Source organism: Podarcis filfolensis (genome assembly GCF_964270895.1).
Source record: "Podarcis filfolensis genome assembly, chromosome: 4".
Classification (NCBI taxonomy): Eukaryota; Metazoa; Chordata; class Lepidosauria; order Squamata; family Lacertidae; genus Podarcis; species Podarcis filfolensis.
The window spans coordinates 87,971,482-87,982,087 of NC_139607.1; positions in this window are offsets into that span (position 1 = coordinate 87,971,482).

Consider the following 10,606-nt stretch of genomic DNA (forward strand, 5'->3'; position numbering starts at 1 on the left):
ATTTGGTTATTGCAAAAAAAAAAAAAGTAATAGAAATTTCAAAATAACTTAAGGTTTTTGTGGGGTTTTACTCGTTATAAACATTTTGCTTCCAGTTAGTTTTAGCCTGTAATGTTAAGTCTATCTGAGAATAATGCTTTCTGCTGACCCAGTTAATATTTTTGCTGCACTCAAACTGGTGTCCACATCAGGCAATACTGATGGACTTCTTAAATTCAGTTATTCGCATTTTCCATTGCAATCTGAGATACATATTTTTTAAATCGTCATTAGAATTTGTAGGCATTCGGTGCGAATTTCTCCAAGTAGAAACACCTTTGTTTGCAATTTTGACTAATGTCCACATTAGGAGAGGGTCCCTCTTTTTTCCTTCTTCCTTTATTCTCACGACAAGCTGTGGAGGAAGCTAGGCTGAAAAGAAGTTGTCCCACGTTAAAGGAATGTGCTTGAGGCCTGCTTGGAGATTTGATTGTCATTTGGATCCTTCCTTTTGTCCATTGTGGAACTTAAAGCAGAATGTTTGTGGTTCCATTTTGGCTATGTAAGGAATGGCACTCCCGTCCTGAACATCAGAAATAGAGAGGACAAGTGAGACCGGGTTTTAGCCAGCCAGCCGGCAAGGTCTTGTGCCAGGAGTCTCCGTTCCATTCTCCTGATTTTCTGTTCCCCTTCTCTCTAACAGGCAGCTAGCAACCACCATACCTGCCAAGTTTGCACTGCCTCAATTGAGCAGTGTGGGTTCCTCATTTTTTTTTCTAGTTCTGTAAACTTCCGAGGTCCCCCAAACCTGCTGCCACCTCCCTTTTGGCTGTAGGTGGTGGAATTTCCGAGACCAAAAGATTGACCCCTGGAGAGTCAGGTTCTCTGTTAGGTTAGGGTATGTGTCTATAAGCAGAAGTCCCATTTGAGTCTCTCATTTAAATTGCTTCCTGTCCCCTCTCTCCAGAGCAGGTGGATCTGCACAGCAGTCAAGTATTTTGGAGGAAGGTAAGAGGCTGGGTATAAATAATTATGTCCTCCGTCTCTGGAGATTAGCTGGAAAACTTCAGATGCCACAAGCATATGCACAATTATTTCACACAGACCACACGGTGCATCTGCCATGTGCGTTTTCAAAAAGAACCCTACTACAATCGACCTGAAAAGCCCAGGATGCCTCACAGCAGCCATAAAAGTGATGCTCCTTCAATTATAACGATATGCATAATTATCTGCAATAAATAGGCCAATTAGCTCTCAATCCACTGTGCCTGCAGCTGCTCAGGAACCTCGCTTGAACTATTGTTCCTGGCAATGAGTCCTGTCAGGGCTGACAGGCTTCCAAATTTAGAGGACCTGCTAGACGCAGTTTCGAAACCTATGTCGAGAACAGATGTTCCCTGCCTAAGACTAATGCAAAATTACCGTATTTTTCGCTCTATAGGATGCACTTTTCCCCTCCTAAAAAGTATGGGGAAATGTGTGTGTGTCTTATGGAGCGAATGCAGGCTCCGTGGCTTCAGCGAAAGCAACACGAAGCTTCAGGCGGCTATCCCTGAAGCCAGGAGAGCAAGTGGGATTGGTGCGCACCGACCCCTCTTGCTCTCCTGGCTTTGCTGGAGAGGCGCTGCGCAGCTTTCCCTCTCTGCGCAGAGCCCCTTCAGCGAAGCGGGAGGAGAAACAGGCTCCATTTCTGTCACTTCACTGAAGGGGCACTGCGCAGAGAGGGAGAGAATGTTTTTTTTCTTGTTCTCCTCTAAAACTAGGTGCGTCTTATGGTTGGGTGCGTCTTATAGAGCGAAAAATACGGTATCTCTCTGACTTGGTGTTCTGTGTTTTAAGGAGATGCCCTGGATCAATAATGTGTCCCCCACATACAGGACTCGGCACTTGCCATGGCAAGTGTTGCAAAATTTAGATCGGGGTGGCCACCCCCCAGTTGGGGAGCTGGTCGTCCCCACAAGATCTCACTTATTTTGGAAGCAACAGCAAAGAGAAAAAAAGGTTAAAGTAAACACATCCCTGGAGTTCATGCAGAGCCCTAATAGACAGTGCTGTTTTTCTAGAAAAAGGGGTGCTGGAATTTGCCATGAACGCCTCCCTTGTTCTCTTACATAATGGCAATGGCGCCCACCTGAGAGGTGCCGGAACTGAGTTCCGATGGGTTCCAGCTAAAAAAAAAGCCCTGCTAATATCGATGCAAATCATGTCTTCCCTGAGCATCAGATGAGCAGAGAGGGGGTGATAAACCTCAGCTGAACTGCATGGAGGCTTACAAGCCAACCAAAAGTATATTCTCCAACTCCAACAATAACTGTTGTCAGTTTTTTGGGGGGGGGATCAGTCTGTATGATGAGTCCCTTCTAATTCCTGGACTCCTGGATTCAGCAAGGGTTAAAAATCTAACAGAGGATTCCATTGCAGAATTAGTTAGGTGAGCTTCTTTGTGAGAGAATGGCCATAGCTGCCACTTGAGGGCCACCATTAGGACAACAAAAGAAGTGATGGTGCCCTGTGGGGCATCCACACCTGGCTGATACTCAGAAGGGCAATAGCTTGCTTCTCTGTGACTCTGCTCCATTCAACAGCTGTAATGTGCCTGCCTTTTAATTGCGTGGACAGGCGGAGTCCCCCAAAACCCTGGGCGGCCCCCGTGTGGAATAACGACTCAAGACAACGTGCTATGGGATTAAAATTGGCCACTACTTTATTATGTTTCAGATGTGGGTAGACCTTGGCTCAGGCATTGGGCGTTTATCCCTCCCAGTCCCCCGCCAGGGATCTAGGGAACAGCAGGGTTATCCAGAGTGTGGGTGGGGGGTGGTGGGAGGGCTGGCTCTGGAGAACATACGTTCAAGCAGAGAGAGTCCACCCCCGTTACGCCGCCGTCGCAGGGGAGAGCAATGACGACCTCTCGGCGTACGGCCAAAGCCTCCCCTCAAAACAACCCCTTTAATGGGGAACCCTGGTGCCGCCGCCACAAAGAGAAGGGGGGCGTGAGTCACCGCTACACGCCCACCCCCAATTTAGGGAAGATAGACTAAAGGATTCTGCCCAAGGCCTGATACCACCAAAGTTGTTACGTTTTGCTACGGGAAAAGCAAACCTGCCGATGCAGAAGAATTCCTTTCCGGCCCTTCAACAGCGACCCTGACGTAGCAGTTCCCACGTACCTGTGGAGAAGAGGTTAACCTGCAAAAGAAGTCTTAACTGAGGGTGGGTAGGGTGGGAGAAGCTCTGGAGCCAACTGATGATTCCCAGGTAAGATCCTCCCTCTATTGTGTGGGCAGGGTGGTCCCTCCCCCTACCTGGCCTGATCACCTTGGCAACGCCTCCCCAGGCGGGATTGGGCAACTGGCTGAGGTAGGCGGGGACCTCCAGGTACCCCACCGGGGGAAGGCGAAGCCAAACCTGTGCTAATGGTGCTGCATAGGGTCCAGGGGGCTGTGCGCGACCAGGCAAATCCCCCCCCCCATTTAATGTGAAGAGCGGTCATTCCTGAAGGAAGAAATTCCTCCCCCCTTGCCCACAGCCTCAATTCCTTCCTGTTTATTATGGCTTAACTAAATTCACTGGTAATAAAAATAATATTTCATGCTGCATTCATTAATTTGCCTGTTTTACCTCTGAGACAATAAAAATGCCAATAATCATTGATAGTTCTGCCAACATTTGACTGCTTTTAACAAGCTGCTCTCTGATCCTTCAAATTATTTCCGGTAATAGATGGGCTCCCCGCTGTCAGCACTGATTTCATCGTGAAGTGTATTAGTCTAACCGATGTAGGCACTCAAAGTAGGTGCCGTTTTGGCAACAGAACAACTGGCAAAACCTTCCGATGCGACCAGATTATGTTTGGACATCCTCCTATCCCTGCGAGGCTTGCAGAGGACAAAGTAGTAAGATTGGCATTATCCCTAATTTCCAAAGACTTCCCTGAAGTTGTATAAATACAGTTCTCACCTCAGTTGATGTTGAGCTTTTAACCGGGAAAGGAAGCAGGGAATTCAGAGGGAGAAAGTGAGCCAGGAAGAGGAGTTTGACTGCGTTCAGTCAGCATTTTATTCCAATGCCTGAAAATTTCCACATTTTATGTGTTCTTTCACATGTCATAAAAGCCACTTCTGGTAATCTAGTAGTATCTAGTGAAAGTTTACATGCTCATGTCACACACACAATGATTTTCAGTTTTATACATTTCAATAATTATACTATCATCTTAACATTTCAAAACTTGATTTCCTTCCCCCTCTTTCTGCAGTTACTTAAATTTATTTTTAATATTTTCTGCATATCCAAATTAACTTAATTTGCTTGTTTATTCATCTACTTTAAATATATACTCTTATAAAACTGCAGGTTATTACAATAATCCTGTCAATGTTCTTAAATGTTTACAGTTTGTTTGTAAATATTCCATAAACCATTTCCATTCTTTTATAAAATGTTAGTTATCTTGACTTCTTATTTTTCCGGTAAGTTTCTCCATTTCTCCACATCCATCCTTCCTTTGCTGGGACTTCTTTCCATTTTGGGCCAAGTAACATTCTTGCCACTGTAGTCACATACATGAATAAATTTCTATACAGTTTGGGGAGTTCTGTCCCTATAATTCCCAAAAGGAAAGCTTCTGTTTTGCATTTTTTTAAACAAAAGTTATTTTAAACATCTTTTTCAATTCATTATATATCATTTCCCAGTAAGCCTTAACCTTACTACAAGGTTTAACCTTACTGTAAGGTCACATGTTCATTTCAATGCTGTTTCCGGCTGGGGTCAGGAAGAGAGCCATTTGCAACCAAACCCTGAAACTCAGAAAAGTATATGTGTTTTGTGTTGTAATTTCACATAACGAGATTTGGGGTGGTCTCCTGGCCTAAAGTTCTTTCCCACCATTTAAAAGTTAGCAAAACACGGTGGAACATTGATCCCATAACTCAACAGGTACTATAAGTGTAAAAGGAATTCAAGTAGGTAGCCGTGTTGGTCTACATAAATCTGAAGAAGTGTGCATGCACACGAAAGCTTATACCTAAAACTACTCAGTTGGTCTCTAAGGTGCTAGATTATAATTTCTAAATTCTTTTGGAAGGGTTCTTTTAAAGACTTTCTTAGATCATATAACTTTTCTGAAGACTTGATTCTTTTAAGAGAGATTTTAAGAAGTCTTTTTAACTATCTTTTTAAAGGATTGTTTTAATTTATTGTAAAAGGAATGTTAGCAATTGGGCCAGAAATGCTATCATTGCAACCAGTAATAACCAGTATAACCTAGTAAAGCCCATTGTGGTACCCTACAAGCCCTTCCAGGGCTGTCCACTCTCAGCAGCTGTGATCCCAAGTGAGGCTCCATAACTGATTTTCTTAAAAACCCTCCCCAAGGATCACCCCCTCCCCTCATCAGCTGTTGAGCAGAGCAGTCGACCCCAATTTCTAACCTCCATTTCGCACAGGTGTGAGTGAATTTAGGGTGACAGAGTGGCATATAGGTTATGGTTACCAGACGTCCCCGTTTTCCAGGGACAGTCCCCGGATTTACAAATCTGTCCCCCGGAATGGCCCCAGATTTCATTTAATGTCCCCGGATTTATTTTTTAAGTGTTGTAGATTTATTAGTAGGGAATGAATGTTCCGTGATTGGTTCAATGGCACGAAACACAACATATGGGGACTTCCAGCAAGGCAAAATGGTGGGTTGCACGGCAGCAGGTAGCTCCTGAAGCCAGCCAGAGCCAACTGCGCCACCAGGCTGGCTCCGGGCTGCTGAGACTGCCACTGGGGGAACTACTGACACACACACCCCGTGACCCAAATTGAGCCGGGAGCGAGAGCGCCCGGTCACCCGGCTGACTGCCCAGTGTCGCTACGGGGCCAGGAAAACCCCAGAGCCAACGCAGGGAGAAGGAGGAGAGGAGAAGGAGAAGGAAGAGAGAGAAAGAGGAAGGAGAAAAAAGAGGAGATCCCCGATCTTGCCACGTTGCTGCCACTGAGGAGAGGTAGGAGAGCACCGGGAGGGCAAGAACACATGGCCAAGCCCAGGTCTGACCCTAGTCCATGGCGGCTAGCCCTCCAAGAGAGCAGGCCAGGGTCCAGAGGAAGGACATGTGACAGAGGAGACCACAGAAGTTGTCTTTTTTTTTAAAAAAAACCACTTTTTAAATAACTTTTTTCTCTTTTCAATAAAAAAGTGTCCCCGGATTCTTTGAAAAAAATCTGGTAACCTTAATATAGGTACCAAAGTGAGAAAGGAGCATTAGAAATGGGAACAGAAGCACTGCCATTATAATTAGTAAAACGAAATAAATGCCATGCTTGGATGCAGTCTTAGCGAGCAGGGAAAGAGGGAGGTCCCAAACAGAGGGAAGTTGGTGTGGTGGGAAAATCGGAAGCCGAGTGAGCAGATGAGCATTTGTGAGGGGAGAAAGGTGAGCAGAGATGCGGCGGGGTACCTATAAAGCACTTTAACCGTCATGGCTTTCCCCCCTCAAGGAATCTTGGGAACAATTGTTTGTTACGGATGCAGAGTGTTGTTAGGAGACTGCTGTCTCCCTCACAGAACAACTGTTCCCAGAGTGGTTTAACAAATCTATCTGCCTTCCTAAGGAACTTGTTAAAAGAGCAAACATAGTAAAAATATTGAAATATTACTTTAAATACATGTTTGTTTGTTTATTTAGCAAACTTTCTGTCCCACCTGATTGCAAGAAAACCTCAAAAGCATTTTTCTTCTCACTGTGCGCATGACGTCAGGGTAAGTTTGCCTAACCAAAAATGTTCTAGCAGGGGTTTACAACCATGCAATGAAGACACCTGCCTAATATCAATAGGCAGGAAGTTACAGAGAAAAAGCATTGCCACACTGGTGAGGAGAAAACCTGATTTCCTGCAAACGCAATCCAAACCTTGTTTTCACTGAATGTCTTAACCAGGTTAAGGCAACAAATCATGGCTACGTATGTGGCCCGCACCAGGCCAATGATAGTGTTACAGTACTACTTCCAAACAAAACGTGGCATTTCCGTACACAGAAATTGCATATCCGAGTTCAGCATAATTCAATTTTCTGCCAATTTAAATGACACAGCAGCCCTCAAAGAATTGCTGTTTGGTGAGGCTGTTGCAGCCTGCCTGTTAGAAATCCCCAGCCCTCCCCTTGCTGGCTGTTCCAACAATACCCCGTGGAAAATAAAATTACTATTAACAATTTAAGTCTGGGGTGTTTAGATAGGTGTGCTGAGGATGCCAAGAATTGCACGCTTCAAACTTCCTAGAGGGCGCCAACAGTCAGGCAAAGCACCATTGCGCCTTAACAGGCTCGTACGACGTGCTTCTTCCGCTTCAACATCAATTCTTAGCCTTGGGGCTCCCTAATATGACGTTCTTTCTCAGCTATCCACAGAAAGAGAGAAGCAAATGTGTGTTAAAGGGAATCTGTCAAAAGCAGCCTGGTGCTTTTGAGCTGGAGCCCAGACTGCTTATTTTCTCAGTTTGTTTTCCATCTCTCTCTCTAAGCCTGAATGTAAAGGAACTCCCTTTAGTCACTGAGGGAATTTGCGTGGCGTTTTTCATGCCAGCTCCAAAGTTTCCTGAAGACAGGGCCGGCCCACCCATGAGGAAAGGTGAGACGGGTGCCTCGGGCGGCAGAATCCACTGGGGCAGCAGATCCAGCCTCCAAGGAATGCCTCGCCTGCTGCTGCCACTGCCGTGTGCTCCTTGGGGGGCCGATTCTGCCCCCTCCTCAGCAGCCCCCCCTCCCAATGCCGCCTCTATAGCAGCGTCTCCACAAATAGGAGGTGCTGCTGGTCTCCCCCGTAATAAACGAAAATCTGCCCATATTCCCTTATGGGGGACACAAGAGCCGTTTTAGAGTCCTTTGCAGGTTCTCCATCGGTTGGAGAAAATAACAGAGGCCAACCAGAGAATATTGAGAAGCAAAGCAGCTTGTAAGCCTGATCTTTATTGAACTGTCCAACAGGGTGCCCCCTTCACACACAGGAGAAGAAAGAGGACCCAGAACCCAGGTGTGCCCGCCCTTATATAGACATTTTAAATTGCCTGCCTTGGAATCCAAAACCACCCCCAGATACATCATACCTACCGTAGTTCCTGAGCCAGATCACAGGCTCACCCTATTCATACACAGACATACCCTTAAGACAGGATTTGTGAATGAAAAGACAACGGGAAGGCTTTTCCATTTTCCTTTGACTTTGCAGAGAACATTTGGTCAGTTTGGGAGTCAGAATGGTTCCAGGGCTGTTTTCCTGTGCTGCTTCAGACATGTGGTTTATATATTTATGTACGAGTTTGCTTGGTACATGTATGAACATTTATTATATATATAAGACCTTAATTTATTTATTTCACCCCCCCTTAAATGAAATGGTGGGGGCTGCCCTCTGGGGACTTCTGGGTTTTGAGTCCCACTTCAACCATCAGGTAAAGTTGATTTGATCCCCCGCTTGTTCCTGAGGTAGAACCTCACTCACCTCTTCTTCCCTGGCAGGGGTGGCACTTTTTTGTGGTTTGCCTCAGGTGCCAAAATCTATTGGACTGGGAATGTCTACAATACAGGCAGCGACTGTTTTAGGTGTGTACCAATAGGCATATACTGTGCACATGAGCCTTGTGCCGAACCTGGAAGTGGCCAGAAAACGTTACAAAAACAGGTCGGACAGGGGCTGAACAGGGCAGGGAGGCCTTACGTGGGCTCTGCCGATATCTGTAGGGGTCCAGAACGTAACCCCCCTATACAAAACCATCACTGCCTGTATCCTTTCTGTTCTTCCTTTTTTTTTGGTATTTATTTTATTTATACTTTTCAGATTTATACATTTCACTGATTTTACAATCATTTCGACATTCCAAAACTTGACTTCGTTCCCCCTCTTTCTGCGATTCCTTAAATTTATTTTTTAGTATTTATTTATTTTTAATATCTTCTGCATATCCAAATTAACTTAATTTGCTTGTTTATTCATCTTTGAATATATACTCTTATGAAACTGCAGGTCATTACAATAATCCTTCCAGGGTTTTTATCTGTTTACAATTTATCTGTAAATATTCAATAAACCATTTTCATTCTTTTATAAAAAAAAGTTTGTTATCTTGATTTCTTATTCTTCCAGTAAGTTTCGCCAGTTCTGAATATCCCATAAGTTTTTGTATCCATTCTTCCTTTGCTGGGACGACTTCTTCTTCTTTCCATTTTTGGGCGAGTAACATTCTTGACGCTTTAATTGCTTACATGAAACTTATTAATGTATTCGTGTATCCATTCTGTTCTTCCTAATGGAATGGGAGTCATTGTATGAAAGCGCATCATGTGGAGGTATTCATGAACAGCAGGACATTTCAGCATAATCTCTTCAGCAATTGCCCTGTGTGCTAAGTACCGGTATATCCAGTACTGTGGCATTTGTGGGGTGGCTGCTTATCAGTATATTTTCTCAAAACCAAGCTTTGCAACATGAACAGCGAAATCCAAAGCAAGGCTGCTTGGATGTGAATCCCACAGAATTCCATGGGATTTACTCCGAGGTAAGAAAAATCACAGGGGAGAAATCAAAGGTGCAAACCAATACTCTGCCTTCCCTTGAAATTCATATTTTTTCGAATTTTGCCATGCAGTTCTCTGGCAAATCAATGTGTACAAAAATGCATATATTTACGCACATTTTTATAACATGTAGAAGTGCATTATATGAGGGGAAACTCCTTTGCAAAAAAATGTGCAAATCGGGCAAAATTGCGTACAAAAATGTGTAGTTAGGAGGAATCTGCAATAAAATGCTGATGAGTTTTCATGAGGGCTTACCAAAAAAAAGGCAAACTGATGAGGAAATGTGGAGAAACTGAACTTAAGACTCGAAAAATGAAAAATGGAGAGAATCAGAAATTGTCAGATTTGCCTATCTCTACTCTAAAGTAAGCTAGTGTGGGATCGCTGCCTAATTAGATTACTTTCACATCAGTATTCTGTGCTGCTAACACTTTACCCTCTACACAATGAGAAACTAAGGCGGAAGGGAATATTTTTTTCTGCGCTTAATAAGGTCAGCAGTCTGTGAAAAAACAAAGATGGAAAAATGCATCACTTTTTATGTACAGAATTCCACTTGAGCAGAAACGTGTCATTGCCCCCCACCCTGCATTTGTGTATTTATAGAGTTTACCATTTGGCAAAGAAACAGCATTAAAATGTTTTTCTGTGCAAATGTGTTGCGGGGCCCTGTATACTGGTGGAGTTGTGGGTGCCATTGACACAGTGTTGTTGTCGTTGTTTAGTCGTTTAGTCGTGTCCAACTCTTCGTGACCCCATGGACCAGAGCACGCCTGGCACTCCTGTCTTCCACTGCCTCCCGCAGTTTGGTCAGACTCATGCTGGTAGCTTCGAGAACACTGTCCAACCATCTCATCCTCTGTCGTCCCCTTCTCCTTGTGCCCTCCATCTTTCCCAACATCAGGGTCTTTTCCAGGGAGTCTTCTCTTCTCATGAGGTGGCCAAAGTATTGGAGCCTCAGCTTCAGGATCTGTCCTTCCAGTGAGCACTCAGGGCTGATTTCCTTCAGAATGGATAGGTTTGACCTTCTTGCAGTCCATGGGACTCTCAAGAGTCTCCTCC